Below are 18,546 nucleotides of genomic sequence, written 5' to 3' on the forward strand. Positions count from 1 at the left end.
CTTTCTCCATCGACAATTCCATGATGCTCTTCATCGTTCGTGAGTAATCTCATCATAGGCTTGCTGGACGGTGATGAGTTGGATGAGATCTATCATGTAATCGAGTTAGTTCTTGACGGGGATTGATCCCTAGTATCCACTATGTTCTAGATTGATGTTGCTACTACTTGGCTATGCTTAATGCTTGTCACTAGGGCCGAAGTGCCATGATTTCAGATCTGAACCTATTATGTTGTCGCCAATATATGTGTGTTTTAGATCCTATCTTGCAAGTTGTAGTCACCTACTATGTGTTATGACCCGGCAACCCCGGAGTGACAATAGCCGAAACCACTCCTGGAGATGACCATAGTATGAGGAGTTCATGTATTCACCGCGTGTTAATGCGTTGGTCCGGTTCTTTATTAAAAGGAGAACCTTAATATCCCATAGTTTCCATTAGGACCCCGCTGCCACGGGAGGGATGGACAATAGATGTCATGCAAGTTCTTTTCCCTAAGCACGTATGACTACATACGGAATACATGCGTACATTAGATTGATGAACGGGAGCTAGTTACATATCTCTCCGTGTTATAGCTGTTACATGATGAATCACATTCGTCATACTCATCCATCACCGATCCACTGCCTACGAGTCTTTTACTACTGGTTCTCGCTATGTTACTTTGCCTAGGCTTGTCCCTTGCTACCAAAGGGATTGGGTCACTTTGTTGCTGCTGTCACTACTGCTGTTACTTGTTACTTTGTTGTTGCTGCTACTACTGTTCCTTACTACTCTGCTGTTACTTGTTGCAAGACTTTGTTGCCGCCGTTGCCGGGCTAGGTAAGCGACACTTACATCCCGTCACCAAGGCTTTTCTTGGCACCGTTGCTATCATACTACCTTGTTACTGATACTTTGCTTGCAGACACTAATCTTTCAGGTGTGGTTGAATCTGACACATTCAGCTGCTAATACTTGAGAATATTCTTTCGCTTCCCGTCTTGGCAAATCAACAAATTTGGGTTGAATACTCTACCCTCGAAAACTGTTGTGATCCCATACGCTTGTGGGACATCAATGCTTTTTCTCGCGCCGTTGCCGGGGAAGCACAGCTATATTCTCTGATTCACTTGGGATTTACGTCTGCTGATCACTATGAGGAATCCAAAAGATCCAAGAACTAAAATCTTACCTTCCGCTACGAGGAGAGGCAAGGAACTGCCATCTAGCTCTGCACTTGATTCACCTTCAGTTTTGAGTAAGTTTGCGACTTCACCTCCTGCCAGAAATCTTGATATGTCGCTTGTGCTTGATGATGCTACTTCTGCTGCCGATGATGCTTATGATGATGCTATGCTTGATACTATGCCTAATGATGCTATGCTTGATACTATGCCTGATGATGCTATGCTTGATACTATGCCTGATGATGCTATGCTTGATACTATGCCTGATGATGCTATGCTTGATACTATGCCTGCTATGCCTGATACTGCTTTGCCACTAGGTGCATTCCTTGATGCACATATTGCTAGAGCTGCTGCTAGATGTGATGATATTTCTGAAACTGCTAATACTATTGAAGTAGAACCTGCTACTATGCCTGAATTGCCTGTTATGCCTGATACGCGCTATGTTATGGAGGGAGAGATAGCTGAGGACTTTCTTGCATGTAAGGATAGCTATGATGTTGAGAAACTTCTGCGCAAGTGGAAAGAAAAATCTCTGAACGCTAGGATGAAATACGACCCGAAGATTGCCACTTCGCCTATCTTCGTGACCGATAAGGATTATGAATTCTCTGTCGACCCTGAGTTAATCACTCTAGTCGAATATGATCCTTTTCACGGTTATGAGTCTGAAATGGTTGTAGCCCATCTTACCAAACTGCACGATATAGCCACCCTATTCACTAGTGACGAAAAGATCCACCACTACTATATGCTCAAGCTGTTTCCTTTCTCGCTAAAGGATAATGCTAAGACCTGGTTCACTTCTCTTGCTCCTGGTTGTGTGCGTAGCCCCCAGGATATGGTCTACTACTTCTCTGAAAAATATTTCCCTCCCCATAAGAAGCATGCTGCCTTGCAGGAAATATCCAACTTTGCTCAAGCTGAAGAAGAGAGTCTCCCACAAGCTTGGGGGAGGCTTATCCAGCTACTGAATGCTTTTCCTGATCACCCTCTTGAGAAGAATGAAATACTTGATATCTTCTATAATGGACTTACCGATGCTTCCAAAGACCACCTAGATAGTTGTGCCGGTAGTGTTTTTAGGGAACGAACCGTAGAACAAGCTGAGATTCTACTGAATAACATCTTGTGCAATGAGAATGCTTGGACTATTCCGGAACCACCTCCTAAGCCAACTCCGAAGAAAAGAGGTATTCTATTCGTCAGTCCTGAAGATATGCAAGAAGCCAAGAAATCTATGCGAGAGAAAGGCATTAAATCTGAAGATGTCAAAAATCTACCACCTATCGAAGAGATCCATGGTCTCGATAACCCGATACAGGTAGTAGAAGTAAATTCTCTGCATACGTTTGATGAGAGTGATATTCCTTTTGATAAACCTGCTAGCTTATGCATGATGAATTTGATAACTTCGTTGCCAAACAACAGAGTTTCAATGATTATGTTTGTAGACAATTGGAACAGAATGCTCGTATGCTTAGTCATTTAAGTGCTTCTGTGGACAGAAACGTCAATGATCTTAAACTTCTGAGTAAACATGCTTCTATGGTTACTACTCAGGTAGAACAAGTACTTAAAGCTCAGAATGACTTGCTCAATGAGTTGAATAACAATTCTGTCAGAGTCGTCACTAGAGGCGGTAGAATGACCCAGGAAGCTTTGTATCCTGAGGGTCATTCGAAGAGAACTGAACAAGATTCTCAAGGAGTTAGCACTGATGCACCTAGTCATCCTAGAAAGAAGAAGAAAGATGATAGGAACCTGCATGCTAGCAACCCTGTTGCTGCTACACCTGAGAGTCCACACGATGCTTCTGTCTCTGATGCCGAAACACAATCTGGTGATGAACATGAGCCTAATGATGATATCAATAGTGATGTTCATGAAGATGCTCAACCTAGCAATGAAAAGGATGTGGAGATTGAACCTAGTGTTGATCTTGATAACCCACAACCTAAGAATAGAAGATACGATAAGAATGTCTTTGCTGCTAGGAAGCACGGTAAATAAAGGGAACCATGGGTTCAAAAACCCATGCCCTTTCCTCCCAAACCATCCAAGAAGAAGGATGATGAGGATTTTGAGCGCTTCATTGAAATGATCAGACCTGTCTTTCTGCAGATGCTTTTGACTGATATGCTTAAGATGTCTCCGTATGCTAAGTATATGAAAGATATTGTGACTAATAAGAGTAGGATACCTGATCTTGAGATCTCCGCCATGCTTGCCAATTACACTTTCAAGGGTGGAACTCCGAAGAAACTAGGTGATCCCGGTGTGCCCACTATACCTTGCTCCATTAAAGGCAAGTACGTTAGAACTGCGTCGTGCGACCTTGGAGCCGGTGTTAGTGTTATGCCTCTCTCTTTTTATCGTAGACTTGAACTGGATAAGTTGACACCCACTGAAATCTCTCTGCAAATGACCGACAAATCAACTGCTTTCCCTATCGGCTTTTGCGAGGATGTGCCTGTTGTGGTTGCTAACACCACTATCTTAACAGACTTTGTTATCTTGGATATTCCCGAGGATGATGCCATGGCTGTCATCCTCGGAAGACCCTTTTTAAACACCGTAGGGGCTGTTATAGATTGCAACAAAGGCAATGTCACTTTCCATGTCAACGGTATGAGCATACGGTGCACTTTCCGAAGAAACAATATCGAGTACATTGCATCAATGCTATCGAAAAACTTCATCGATTCTTATTGGGAGCTTTGAATGCCCTATTCCTCGTGTCAAGATGAAGTATGATTTGCTTGTTGGGGAAATTCACATCCCCATTGAGGTGACCTAGTGACTATTTGGAAATTCTCCGTCTTCTTTTGCGATTCGAGAAAGTTTTGTCGAGGGGATTTGATCAACCCCATTGACGGATTTCTTTCGATGACAATGAGATGGATGAATCGAGGAGTCACAAACCTTTGTTCCAAGCTTTCACTTTAAGTTACTTAGAAGAAATATGATAGATTTAGTTTAGTTTTCCCTGTTTTCTGTTTTAGCGTCCGGTGGAAAAATACCCCGAAAATCAAAGTTCTCCGAACGCTGTGAAAATCAAGTAAGATTTTTTTCTGGAATTTTTGAAAAATACTGGGACAAAGAGTCTGTATGGGGGCCACACCAGTGGGCCACAAGACCTAGGGGCGCGGGCACCCCCTGGCCGCGCCATCAAGGCTTGTGGGGCCCACAGACACCCCATCCACTCATTCTTGCTCCCATCCAGTTCTCCTACCTCCAGAAAAAATCATTTCGCAACTCAAACCCGTGTTCTTGCTCCTCTTGGTGGGATTTTCGATCTCTTTGCTCAAATCACCGTTCTCCAAACTGTTTTGGGGAAATTACTCCTTGGTAAGTGACTCCACCATTGGTCCAATTAGTTTTTTCTCTAGTGCCTTATACTCCGCATATTTTTGTTGCCTTGGTGACCATATTTTTGAGCTTTGCATGCTGATTCTAGCTGGTCCCAAGTAGTTTTGATGCGTAATATGGTCTCTAGGAACTTGTGGGAGTAGTTGCTACGAGTTTTGTTGAGCCTTATTCACTTTTCCTTGGAGTCACTAAAAATATCAGAAATTTTCAGAGATAGAAAAGGGAAAGATGAGGAGGTTCTTGAGAGGCTCTTCAAGTCGTGACCCCAAGGATGATGGGAGTGAGAAGAAGTCCAAGTATTTGGTCCCTCGAGTCGCAGAAGTTCGAGCGTGCGAGTGGCCAAGCGACGTGTTCTTACGCGCCGCTGGAATCTATGAGGACTTTTATCACTTGGTAGAGAACGCAGGCCTTACCGCCTTCGTTGAAGATAAGTGTCCGCAATACCTCCTCGTCACTAATATCTTCGTACAAAGCTTTCACTTCTATTCGAGGAAGAATCCTCCTACAGTTGAGTTTAAACTTTATGATATCCCCCAGCGCATGTCACTCCAAGATTTTTTCAATGTTTGCAAATTACCTTACGTTGGGGATATTCATGAACCTCGTCCACGGGACTTGGAAGCTTTCATCAATACAATTGTTGTAGGAGAGGAGAGAGGAGTGTCTTGCGCTAGAGCTGCTAGCATACATTTTCCCGTGCTTCGGTACTTCTCATTATTTTTGGGAAAATGTTTGATTGTCCGTGGGAAAGCTGGGTCACTTAGTTCCCCAGATCTTGCAGTCTTGCACGAAGCCCTTTATAGCGATAAAACTTATAGCTTAGGCGCTATAGTAGCTCTACGCTACTCGTCTTGCTAGACACTTTGAGATACCTGTTAGACTGGAGGAGGAAGAAGAGATTCTTCTTCCCGAGAGATATCTAGATTACGATAGCATGGTTCTCCATGACTTCTTGATAGAGATATAGGTGGAAGGATGATTTATAACTTGGTATTTAGTCAGGGTACTCGTGAGACTATTACTTTGCCTGCTCCTTCTTTGTTCAATCTTCATGCAGGCAGGTACACTATTATGCCCTCGGACATCTACGCATATTGGGGCTTAGCCCAACCACAAGTGCCCGTGCCCGAGCCGCCAGTCGACTACTAGACGCCAGATTATCAGTGGGAGCCAGAGGAGTTCAGACAGCAGTGGCATCCTCAGTCCACTCCGGAGTACCCAGGAGCTAGTTATTTCCCTCCTTGCACTAGTGGAAAACGGGCCTTTGGCCGGGACCCTTTAGTCCCGGCCTGCCTCTAGGCCGGGACTAAAGGCCCGACCACGTCGCCCCAATTCTCAATGCCTCCCTCGAGGCTTTAGTCCCGGCCCGTAAGGAGCCTTTAGTCCCGGTTCGTGTCCCAAACCGGGACTAAAGGGCTACGCGGTGGGCAGTGGTGGTGGTAACCGTTCGTATCCCCCTTTAGTCTCGGCTGGCACTACAAGGAATATGCTAATACACGACGCTATTTTTTGTCGCTACATCGTCACGGTTTTTAATTTACGAGATCTCACGACGAAAAACCAAGCGTCGAAAACGGAGCGTCAGAAATGAATAGCAGCGACGTTTTGATCGAAATCGTCGTAACTTTTACGATGATTCCTGGATCGTCGTAACCTTTATGACGATCCTAAATCATCGTTGGCAATCAAACCCAGTCCTACGTGGCAATATTACGACGAAATCAAAACGTCATGGTTGAAATCAGCCCAACCCATTTCAATGGATCACATGGGCTGGTTTTATTTTTTGGGCTTTTCTTATTGGGCCTTAGCCTATTTAGAACCACTTTAGTATTTTTTTTTTGATTTTTTTTGTCATTATAATTTAGGCCCTGGCCTTTTAGTGCCAAATACATTTGGTCCAGTTCAGCTTTGGCCATTTTTTTGTTTCATTTTATTTGTTGAGCCTTTTCAGCCCAATTATTTGTCCAGTATTAAATCGAACAATATTTCATATTCAAATCAAGAAAATTCAAGTCAAATTAAAAGCATCCATCATATAACATCACAGAATACATCTCCCAAGTTTACGTAACACATTAAGTCATCTCTTGAATACATTTCCTTACACAGGAATATAGCAAGAACAAATAGAATTACATAATAGAACAATGGCACATCTGCAGAATAGAATGGCACATCAGCACCCAGGCCTTCTTCTTGTCGCTCAGGAAATGCTGCAACTTCTCTCAGGCGGAGCTGATCCAACCCAACCCCAGCCCCGACGGTGCTGATCCAGCACATCACTAGCCCCAGCCCAAGGTGCACCAGCCCCAGCCCGAGGCAGTCGCATAGGCATGGCCCTTCTCCTACAAATGCAATTCAGAAGGACACTCTTAGGAACTTTTCCGAAAATAAGCAGTTAACTGAAAATAGCAGTAAAATATAGTAGCAGTAAACATGATCAATGTGGCATTGTCAATGTGTTACAATGCCACGAGGAGCAAAACAGTAAGAATTATGAGTGCATAATATACTAGTTCTTTTTTCAAGTAGCAGGTTTATGGATTGCATTTCTGGGAAAAGCATGAAAGGTGAGTAGGTGAGCTGCCAGGTTCAGGAACCTGGTGGTAATTCAGTTGTTGATTTACTAAAGCTTATATATTTTCCAAGTAGAAGGGTCGCTGTTCTTCTACAGTTTTGCTAATGCGTTCAGTTAGTTATGTGATTGTCACACGGGACAAGAGGAACCCACACCCAAAATTCTTAAATTATAGTTCCCAAAAATGAGAATAACATAGTATCTACTACATGTAGAATGAACCAAATAGTTTTGACTCTATGATAATTCATGGCTGCCTTTGGAATGACCTAGTTGGCACCCAGAGCCACTGTAGCTGTGAATCCAAGCACTGTAGGCCGCTGGATGGAAGCTAGTGAATGGCCGGATAGTATTTCAATGCCTGATTCAAACTGATATGATATATAGTGATACGCTATATAGTAGTATAGAAAAATATACTACTGTACAACAGAACAAAAAGGATGCTCGTAATCAGACAAGAAGCTCATCCCATAACTAACTGAATCAAGCTCTTCAGATTGGCTTTACTCTCATCTAATGGATGGATTCGTATACACCAACACCATGAGGTTTCCTCAATTATTCTACTCATTCTAATCACTGAAAAAATCATCAGTAAAAGAGAGAGATGCATGTTCCGGGGAGGAGAAGAAAGACCTTGTCGCTGCAGCTAATGTGGGGCTGGAGGTCCATGGTGTATAGGACCATGGAGCCGGAGAGCCGGTGATCCTTCTTCTCCACCTCATCAGGTCTGCAAAATCATCAACTGGTTTCTATATTTTTGACATTTTGTAAAATGCAAAACTAAGTCTATTGAGTTTATATGTTGACTGATGATTTTTGAAACAAATACTTGGCAGTAAGCACTCCAAAATTTCTCTTAAGCATACACTACTTGGACCTTATTGTACGGTCCAGATTTAGTCAAATAATTAAATCATCATATGCTTGTTTGTTCCAGGGCCAGAAAACATATGCTGATATGCACAAGAAAGCACATGAAATAAGACACCAACTCTTGTCTACAGTTTCATAAACAAATCAGAAAAGATAAATCAGATCTGGTCCATCGTTTTTGTTTCAAGAGTTATGTGTTGGTTTTATAATTTTTCCTAGAACACGTGTAATGCCGAATTAAGGACTTACTGCACTACTACACCTAAGCCATATGAACTTCAGTCTAGTGAACTTAAATGTATGTCTGTAGTCAAGCATAGAAGACTGTAAACTTTCGGTTCACTTTCTATGATAACATTGGTTGCATTCTGTGGGACAATCGACTTCATGGTCTTGGTTTCTTCAACTGGTAGGTAGCATGTATAATGTCTCCCCTCATGGTCATTCATTGGTTCAGACTCCTGGCCATTCTCCTGCAGAAGAACAATAAGTATCTTTCGTTAACAATTACAATTAGCTAGAGGAAGTAGGTTTGTCGAACAACAACCTCTGCAGCAAGGACTTTAGGTAAAAGAAAGACCCAAATTCAGGATTTCTAACGACAAGACAATGGCATGGGATACACATGACTTAGTAGAAACATGTGAATACGGTAACATATTCCCCCGTTTGCGACACAGAGGATATGTAGTTCCTCTTGCCATTCCCCACTCTTTTGGGATCTTAGCTAGTTAAATACATTTAACATGTCATGGACTGATTATTATTTCTTGGTAGTATATCATCTTATTTGGCTTGAATTCTTACTCGCTAAACCCAGGAATTCAGAACTGAAGAAAACTAACCCATACCAAAATCACTGCTAATTGTTTTGTACTCAGAAAAGATTATTCAAAACTGTCACATCAAAACATGAGAAACTTAAGTCATGTGTTTCAAGGGAAAAGTTAAGCAGATACTATCATTAGTTCATCACTCTTATCACTATTATAACTAAAGTTTTACTATGCTAAGTGAGGAACACCACTGCATCCAACACCACCCCACTAGAAAATATCACAGCTCCCAGATGGTTATACATCAGCAAAGTTGGCTACATTTACCAGTCCTCTAGTTCATGAAGTGACATGTGGGGTTACCATGTGCAGTCAATAACTATGTTAATGTGTAGAACCATATAGGACAGTCAACAATTTCTGCAGATAAAATTTCAAAACTCAAAAAACATCTACCATAAAGCAAATGTTACACCTTGCCATTTCTTTAGAAAATATAAACATCTCCCTACTAAGCACAAGGATGAATAAGTTTCAACATAAAGTAATCAAATAAGGCAACAATTCCTCAGTATCCGGATTGGCGCAGTCTAACTCGCTGATGGAAAGTAGCATTGATACGGCCATGAGATACGCACCTTCATGAAGATGGCGTCGCTGGAGGGGATGGACTTGAACATGTCTCCACCAAGGTGCTTAACTCCTGCATTTTTAAATTTGCACAATCAGGTTCATTTTTCTAAAGCCGAGATGGCAAGCAACACAAGTGTGCTCTGAATTGATACCTCACTGTCAAACTCATCTACTGTTGATGTCGACACTCTGAACTCTCAATAGGTAAAACTTCTGAACCCAAGATAGTAAGGAATGCATTAATTAGTTTACCACAAGTGCGCTACAAATTCAACTATCATCTACTGTCATTTCAATTCTAGCATGTTAGGTAGGGACAAGAACTGCCCAGAAATCCAGCACGTCTGCCTGCTGCCCAAGTCTGATTTGAAGAGGTAAAAATTTCTCAAGCCAGGATGGGCAAGAGTGCATTATCAAACTCGTCTGCTGCTGATGTAGATGTCGTCGGAAACAACATCCATTTGCATTAGATTTACTCTCTATGTGTGTGTGTGGTGATGGATCCATCCATGGGTGCTGCTCGATCGTGTCCCACTCCCTCCCCTATCTACTAGAAACACAATATCGTGGCATTGTCACTGTCAGTTGTGGTGCTCTGCTCTATTCGTGGAGATTTGTTTGCTGGTTAATGAGTCAGTTTCAAGTTTCAACCACTGGATCGATATCGGTGACAGAAATATCCTACGAGCAATCCGTACGTATGAGGTCGGTATCCCTGAGGGTAGATGGGATTGGGGGACATGGTCGATTGAAGGTCTCACCGGCGATGGGGGGCGCGGCGGCGACGACGTCGGGAAGGTCGAAGTTGATGCCTTCGCGGATGGTTGGCACAGGGCGCTCTTAGGATGTGCTTCAGGTAATGAAGAAGCCTTCGCGGATGGTTGGCACAGGGCACTGTCGACTAGGACTCAACAGTAACGCTGACCACTTGGATGTCCTAAAATCAAAAACCTGCCACAATTGCAGCTGTTAGGATGTGCTTCAGGTAATGAAGAAGCAGGGAGCATGATGGGTTAACATTCAAAAATTGCCACTCTACTGGAAACTCTTTGTGAACATTTTGCTTCCTTAACATGCTTGCAGTGGGTAAACCACCTACAGTTTTCTCAAAGGTGCGAAGTCCCCATCATTTATATCCTTGTTTACTGACTAATACTTCAGGAGTATAGAAGAGCCATGGTGCAGCCGACAGGACTTTGTTCAGGCAGTAGAAGCAAAGAATGACTTCCTTTTTCATTCAGTTTGCAAAATTCTGCTCGTGCTACTACTCTTGCCCTGGCAATAATGTGGGACATGATTATTTGGATAATGTTTTAAACTCTTAAGCTTAGTCATGTACTCATGTGGTCAAAATTCAGAATGGTGATTGAACTTAACTGAATTTTTCAGTAAAGTTTCTGTGAAGACAATTTAACTGAATTTTCAACACATACCGAGATGAATTTTATGCAACATGACCATTTTAACACTAGGAGTATTTAAAAATGAGCAACTGGTGCAACTGCAGTCAAGTTTCTTCAGTCTAGTGAAAAAATAAGGTGGTGCACGAGAATTTGTCAACACAATTTCTTCAGTCTAGTCACACAGTACCCTTTTAACTTACATCATAAAAGTTCTACTGGCTACCCAACACTACCAGAATCAATCTCAATATATCAACACTGGTATATGGTAGGAGTAGTACTAGTAGCGCTAACAAAGAACCAAAGGAACGTGTAATCGATCAATCGATAGTAGTAGTAGTATGTGCAATACAGCTACGAATCCAACTAGCAGTAGTAGATGCGAAAATCTCTAGCAAGATCTACATACATACCGGACCAGACTGGATCGAATCGAATCGAATCCAAGCGAGAGGAGAGGAGACAAGAGACCAGACCGGATCGGATCCCCAAACGAGCACCAAGGAATCGAATCCATGGCAGAATCAGAACCAGACCTTGCACGAGGTAGAAGACGCACACCTGCAGGAAGGGTCAAAATCAGTGACCGTGAGTGCCTCAGGGATTCCAGGGATCGGAGGGGATCTGGGGTTGAAGGGGGGAAAGGGAGGAGAAGGAGCGCTTACGGCATTGCGGAGCACGGGTCCGAGCGCGAAGCTGTAGGAGACCCGCTGGAGCATCTCGTAGGCGAAGGCCCAGTGCATCTATCTGGCGCGTGATCGGCCCCACCGCCACCTTGAGGCTGACCAGCGCCGCCACCTCCTCCGGCCACGACAGCAACCCCGTCGCCGCTCGGACCGAAAATCCAAAAACCACAAACCAAATCCCCCACCCCTCCCCTCCCCCTCCTCCACTCGGCATGCCCCTGAGCCGTGCATGAGCGCCATGAGCTTGTCGGTGTCGAGGCTAGCCCGCACCGCGCCCTCCGCAGTGGCCACCATGCCACCGGCGTCGTTGCCCTCCTGGGCGACGACCTCCACATAGACGAAGAGGTCACTCTACGGGGCGACACTCCTCTCCGCGTCGCTGTCGCGGCTACCCCGGGTCAGATCATGGCGGCGGCTAGGGTTGGGCCATCCGTATCGGGTGGGATGGGGGAGAGAGGGAGGCGTCGGCTAGGGTTAGCACAGAGAGAGGAAGAGGAGGGCACGATGGGTTGGGTGAGGTCTGCCGTGGGTGGATGGATGGCCGGGTAGATGGATGGCCGGATGTTTGCCACGTCAGCGATCCATGTCAAAACTCATTCCACCAATCAGATTTAAGCTTGTGTAATTTACTCTTTTCCTTTTGTTTCTCTTATATTTTTCATCCTATTATTCGGGGTAAACATACAGTTTGTCAAAATTAATCAATATTATGCATATGTGTCTACTTTGGGATGACAAACAATGTGATTTGGGATATTTTCATTTTCTTATAATTTGTGTGCAAACAGATTGTGTGAAAACATAATTTGTATGAAAACAATGTGATTTGGGATATTTTCACAAACTAGGATGAGGTGGGATAGAATGGACCCACGAGTGACATGTCAACATAGTTAGAACATGTTACGATGTTTTTATAATCGTCGTAAAAGTTATGACGATCTCATCTTATGTGGTTACGACATTTTTGACTCACATCGTCGTAATTTATATGTAGATTTGATCCCCTCAAATGGCTTACGACAATCTCGGATGAAATCGTCATAGATTTATGACGAATTCATCAACGACATTTTAAAAAACATCATGTATGAGCATATTTCTTGTAGTGTGGTGGCTCAACCCGATACTAAAGGCCTAACACGTGGCCTGCCGTAGTGGTGGCAACCGTTCGTATCCCCCTTTAGTCTCGGTTGGTGGCTCAACCCGGGACTAAAGGCCTAACACGTGGCCTGCCGTAGTGGTGGCAACCGTTGGTATACCTCTTTAGTCCCGGTTGGTGGCTCAACCCGGGACTAAAGGCCCAAACGGTTTGCATCCCGCGTCGTTTCGGGCGATGAAAAGCACGAACCGAAGCAGAGTTGCCATTTCTCTGTTTCTTCTTCTCTCTCGCTCTCCCTCTCTGTTCTTCTCCTCTCTTCTTCCCTTCTCTTCTTCCACCATGCCAACTCGCTTTGAAAAGGTGCTCGCACATGGCACGACCATGCTCGATGTTGTGTACACGAACGAGAGCAGGGAGGTGCCGCTTTTTCTTGAACAGTTGAAGGAACGATGGCTTGACGTCGCAATGGATCATGAGAAGTTCTTGGGGCTTGAACTGGAGTACACGGCAGATCAATGCGGTGTTGCCGTCATCCAACTATGCTTCGCACACCATGTCTTGATCTTCCAATGGGCGAGGTAAGTTTTGAGGCTTTCTTTGATCCAAGATAATGACATTGTAAGTTTATTTGTTTCAATCATAGTTGGTTCCCTTCAAATAGTTGTAGTGAAACAATTTTGATTAGTTGAAGGGGAACACAATCTAATTGGAATAGTGTTCCATAATCTGAAAAATTGTATTAGAATCAACTAGTGTTTAATATGTTCCATTGGAATCATAGTTGGTTCCCTTCAAATAGTAGTAGTGAAACAATTTTGATTAGTTGAAGGGGAACACAATCTGATTGGAATAGTGTTCATAATCTGAAAAATCGTATTAGAATCAACTAGTGTTTAATATGTTCCATTGGAATCATAGTTGGTTCGCTTCAAATAGTTGTAGTGAAACAATTTTGATTAGTTGAAGGGAACACAATCTGATTGGAATAGTGTTCCATAATCTGAAAAATCTGATTGGTTCAATATGTTCCATTGAAATCATAGTTGTAGTGATACAATTTTATGCGGTGTTCTTTGATCCAAGGTTATGAAAATTGCATATAGCTAGTGATCTCTCTAGGTTCCATTGGATAGCAATATTATATGTCATAGTCATGAAAATTGCATATAGCTAGTGATCTCTCTAGGTTCCATTGGATAGCTATAGTGATCTCTCTAGGTTCCATTGCATATGTTCTATTTGAATCCTAAAGATAATTTTCTCTTTAGTTGTAGTGAAACATGTTTCCTTATTGCAGCAGTATGTAACATTTGTTCCATTTTAATTTGTTTCTGTTGCAGTAGTGACAAGCATTGTCCAGAACTCATGGACTTCCTTCGTAGCGGCATCACTTTTTCTACCGTTGACATAAGGAACGACAAGATTAAGATGAGGTACAGCTTCGGTATTGAGATACCAACTGGTTGCCTCATTGATCTCCAAACGGTATTCAGGGTTCGACATGTCAGGACTTCGATGGTGATATGAAGACCAGTTTCCCGAAGTCTCAGCACAAACTTTGGGAGAAGGCCCCACTTGATCGTATCAACATTGAGTATGCAACAAGAGATGCATAGTTTCATACGAGTTGTACCGCAAGATTCGAGTCGTCAACTATGGCCAGCGTCACCTCGAGGAAGGTGGACATTCTAATTCAGATGATTCAGACGAGCAGTGTTCTCAACGTCGAACACTTGTATATATATCTATGGTAGCTATTATTATGTACTGTTTGGACTAGTATCATGTACTGCTTGGACCAATTTATATATGTCTAGTTTCTTTTTGTGCCATTATAGTTTCCAAATTTGAATGGTTTATCCCTTTCTAACTTCATTTGCTACTTTTGAATGGTTTAGCCCTTTCTAACTTCATGGTATCATGCATTTCGACCACATATATATACAAAAAGTCTTCAGTTCAAATAAGTTCAAAAAATGAAATCCCTTTTGTAACAGATCTGTTTTTGATTAAAACAGTCATTTAAAAATGAAAGACCATTAGTCCCACGTGGCGTGCTGCGGAACCACTGGTGTGCCGCGGAACCACTTTTGTTGTGGGGGTCGCTTTTCCTTCTTCTCCTTCTGCTAGATATTTGTTATGCATTAGGGAAAGAAGGAATAGCAACCATCATCGACGGTCAAAAAATCAGGTGAGGGAGTGTCCACCATACATGAGAGAAGAAGAATGCCGACTGTTGTGGGGGTTGCTTATCCTTCTTCTCTTTGTGCTAGATATTTGTTATGCACTAGAGGAAGAAGGAGTAGCGACCATCATCGACGGTCGAAAAATCAGGTGAGGGAGTGTCCACCATACATGAGAGAAGAAGAATGTCGACTGTTGCTGTGGGGGTCGTTTCTCCTTCTTCTCCTTGTGCTAGATATTGGTTATGCACTAGGGGAAGTAGGAGTAGCGACCATCATCAACGGTTGAAAAATCAGGTGAGCTAGTATCCACCATATATGAGAGAATAAGAATGTCGTCTCTTATTGTGGGGGTCACTTCTACTTCCAAAGAGATTGTCCATTTTGTACACGAAGTGCATCCAGTTTTTAACGTAACCCTCTCAACTTTCTCGCACATGCTATGTGGGTGAAATGATGATAGCATGCCAACTTTCAACTTTTTCAGAGTTCATTTGTAGTGTTTTTCAATTTCAGGGTCAACTAGCTCAAAAAAAAATAAGTAAATGCACGAAGAATACCAAATGAAGTCAGAAATTGTTAAAATTTTGTGATGTGCCTTTGAATGGTGTATTTTGAACACACAAAAAGTATGGAGTTCAAATAAGTTCAAAAAAATGAAATCCCTTTGTAAGAGATGAGTTCTCGTTCGAAACGCTGATACTTCGAGAGAGATTGTCCGTTTTGTACACGAAGTGCATCCAGTTTTTTTTGTAGCCCTCTCAACTTTTTAACACATGCTATGTGGGTGAAATGATGAGAGCATGCCAACTTTCAACATTTTCAGAGTTCATTTGTAGTGCTTTTCAATTTCAGGGTCAACTAGCTCAAAAAAAAAGTAAATGCACGAAGAATACCAAATGAAGTCAGAAATTGTTGAAATTTTGTGATGTGCCTTTGAATGGTGCATTTTGAACACACAAAAAGTATGGAGTTCAAATAAGTTCAAAAAAATGAAATCCCTTTGTAAGAGATGAGTTCTCGTTCGAAACCCTGATACTTCGAGAGAGATTGTCCGTTTTGTACACGAAGTGCATCCAGTTTTTGTCGTAGCCCTCTCAAATTTTTAACACATGCTATGTGGGTGAAATGATGATAGCATGCCAACTTTCAACATTTTCAGACTTCATTTGTAGTGCTTTTCAATTTCAGGGTCAACTAGCTCAAAAAAATAAGTAAATGCACGAAGAATACCAAATGAAGTCAGAAATTGTTGAAATTTTGTGATGTGCCTTTGAATGGTGCATTTTGAACACACAAAAAGGATGGAGTTAAAATAAGTTCAAAAAATGAAATCCCTTTGTAAGAGATGAGTTCTCGTTCGAAACGCTGATACTTCGAGAGAGATTGTCCGTATTGTACACGAAGTGCATCCAGTTTTTGTCGTAGCGCTCTCAACTTTTTAAAACATGCTATGTGGGTGAAATGATGATAGCATGCCAACTTTCAACATTTTCAGAGTTCATTTGTAGTGCTTTTCAATATCAGGGTCAACTAGCTCAAAAAAAAAGTAAATGCACGAAGAATACCAAATGAAGTCAGAAATTGTTGAAATTTTGTGATGTGCCTTTGAATGGTGCATTTTGAACACACAAAAAGTATGGAGTTCAAATAAGTTCAAAAAAATGAAATCCCTTTGTAAGAGATGAGTTCTCGTTCGAAACCCTGATACTTCAAGAGAGATTGTCCGTTTTCTACACGAAGTGCATCTAGTTTTTGTCGTAGCCCTCTCAAATTTTTAACACATGCTATGTGGGTGAAATTATGATAGCATGCCAACTTTCAACATTTTCAGAGTTCATTTGTAGTGCTTTTCAATTTCAGGGCCAACTAGCTCAAAAACAAAATAAGTAAATGCACGAAGAATGCCAAATGACGTCAGAAATTGTTGAAATTTTGTGATGTTCCTTTGAATGGTGCATTTTGAACACACAAAAAGTATGGAGTTCAAATAAGTTCAAAAAAATGAAATCCCTTTGTAAGAGATGAGTGCTCGTTCGAAACACTGATACTTCGAGAGAGATTGTCCGTTTTGTACACGAAGTGCATCCATTTTTTGTCGTGGCCCTCTCAACTTTTTAACACATGCTATGTGGGTGAAATGATGACAGCATGCCAACTTTCAACATTTTCAGAGTTCATTTGTAGTGCTTTTCAATTTCGGGGTCAACTAGCTCAAAACAAATAAGTAAATGCACGAAGAATACCAAATGAAGTCAGAAATTGTTGAAATTTTGTGATGTGCCTTTGAATGGTGCATTTTGAACACACAAAAAGTATGGAGTTCAAATAAGTTCAAACAAATGAAATCCCTTTGTAAGAGATGAATTCTCGTTCGAAACCCTCATACTTCGATGGAGATTGTCCGTTTTGTACACGAAGTGCATCCAGTTTTTGTCGTAGCCCTCTCAAATTTTTAACACATTCTATGTGGGTGAAATGATGATAGCATGCCAACTTTCAACATTTTCAGAGTTCATTTGTAGTGCTTTTCAATTTCAGGGTCAACTAGCTCAAAAAAATTAGTAAATGCACGAAGAATACCAAATGAAGTCAGAAATTGTTGAAATTTTGTGATGTGCCTTTGAATGGTGCATTTTGAACGCACAAAAAGTATGGAGTTCAAATAAGTTCAAAAAAAATGAAATCCCTTTGTAAGAGATGAGTTCTCGTTCGAAACCCTCATACTTCGAGAGAGATTGTCCGTTTTGTACACGAAGTGCATCCAGTTTTTGTCGTAGCCCTCTGAGCTTTTTAACACATGCTATGTGGGTGAAATGATGATAGCATGCCAACTTTCAACATTTTCAGAGTTCATTTGTAGTGCTTTTCAATTTTAGGGTCAACTAGCTCAAAAAAAATAAGTTAATAGTTTGGATAGTCAAAATAATTACTTTTGAAAATTGAAAACTGTTTTGCATTATTTATTCAATTTCGAACACTTTTCATTATCATAGTTTTGTCAAATTCTCAAATATGCAAAAAGAATTTTTAATAAACATAGTTTTTAATTGAAAATAGCAAAATAGTTAATAGTTTGGATAGTCAAAATAATTACTTTTGAAAATAGAAAATAGTTTTGCATTATTTATTCAATTTCAAACACTTTTCATTATCATAGTTTTGTCAAATTCTCAAATATGCAAAAAGAATTTTAATAAACATAGTTTTTAATTGAAAATAACAAAATAGTTAATAGTTTGGATATTCAAAATAATTACTTTTGAAAATAGAAAATAGTTTCGAATTATTTATTCAATTTCAAACACTTTTCATTATCATAGTTTTGTCAAATTCTCAAATATGCAAAAAGAATTTTAATAAACATATTTTTTAATTGAAAATAACAAAATAGTTAATAGTTTGGATAGTCAAAATAATTACTTTTGAAAATAGAAAATAGTTTTGAATTATTTATTCAATTTCAAACACTTTTCATTATCATAGTTTTGTCAAATTCTCAAATATGCAAAAAGAATTTTTAATAAACATAGTTTTTAATTGAAAATAACAAAATAGATAATAGTTTGGATAGTCAAAATAATTAATTTTGAAAATATAAAATAGTTTTGAATTATTTATTCAATTTCAAACACTTTTCATTATCATAGTTTTGTCAAATTCTCAAATATGCAAAAAGAATTTTTAATAAACATAGTTTTTAATTGAAAAAACAAAATAGATAATAGTTTGGATAGTCAAAATAATTAATTTTG

Source organism: Hordeum vulgare, chromosome 6H (genome assembly GCF_904849725.1).
Source record: "Hordeum vulgare subsp. vulgare chromosome 6H, MorexV3_pseudomolecules_assembly, whole genome shotgun sequence".
Taxonomy (NCBI): domain Eukaryota; kingdom Viridiplantae; phylum Streptophyta; class Magnoliopsida; order Poales; family Poaceae; genus Hordeum; species Hordeum vulgare.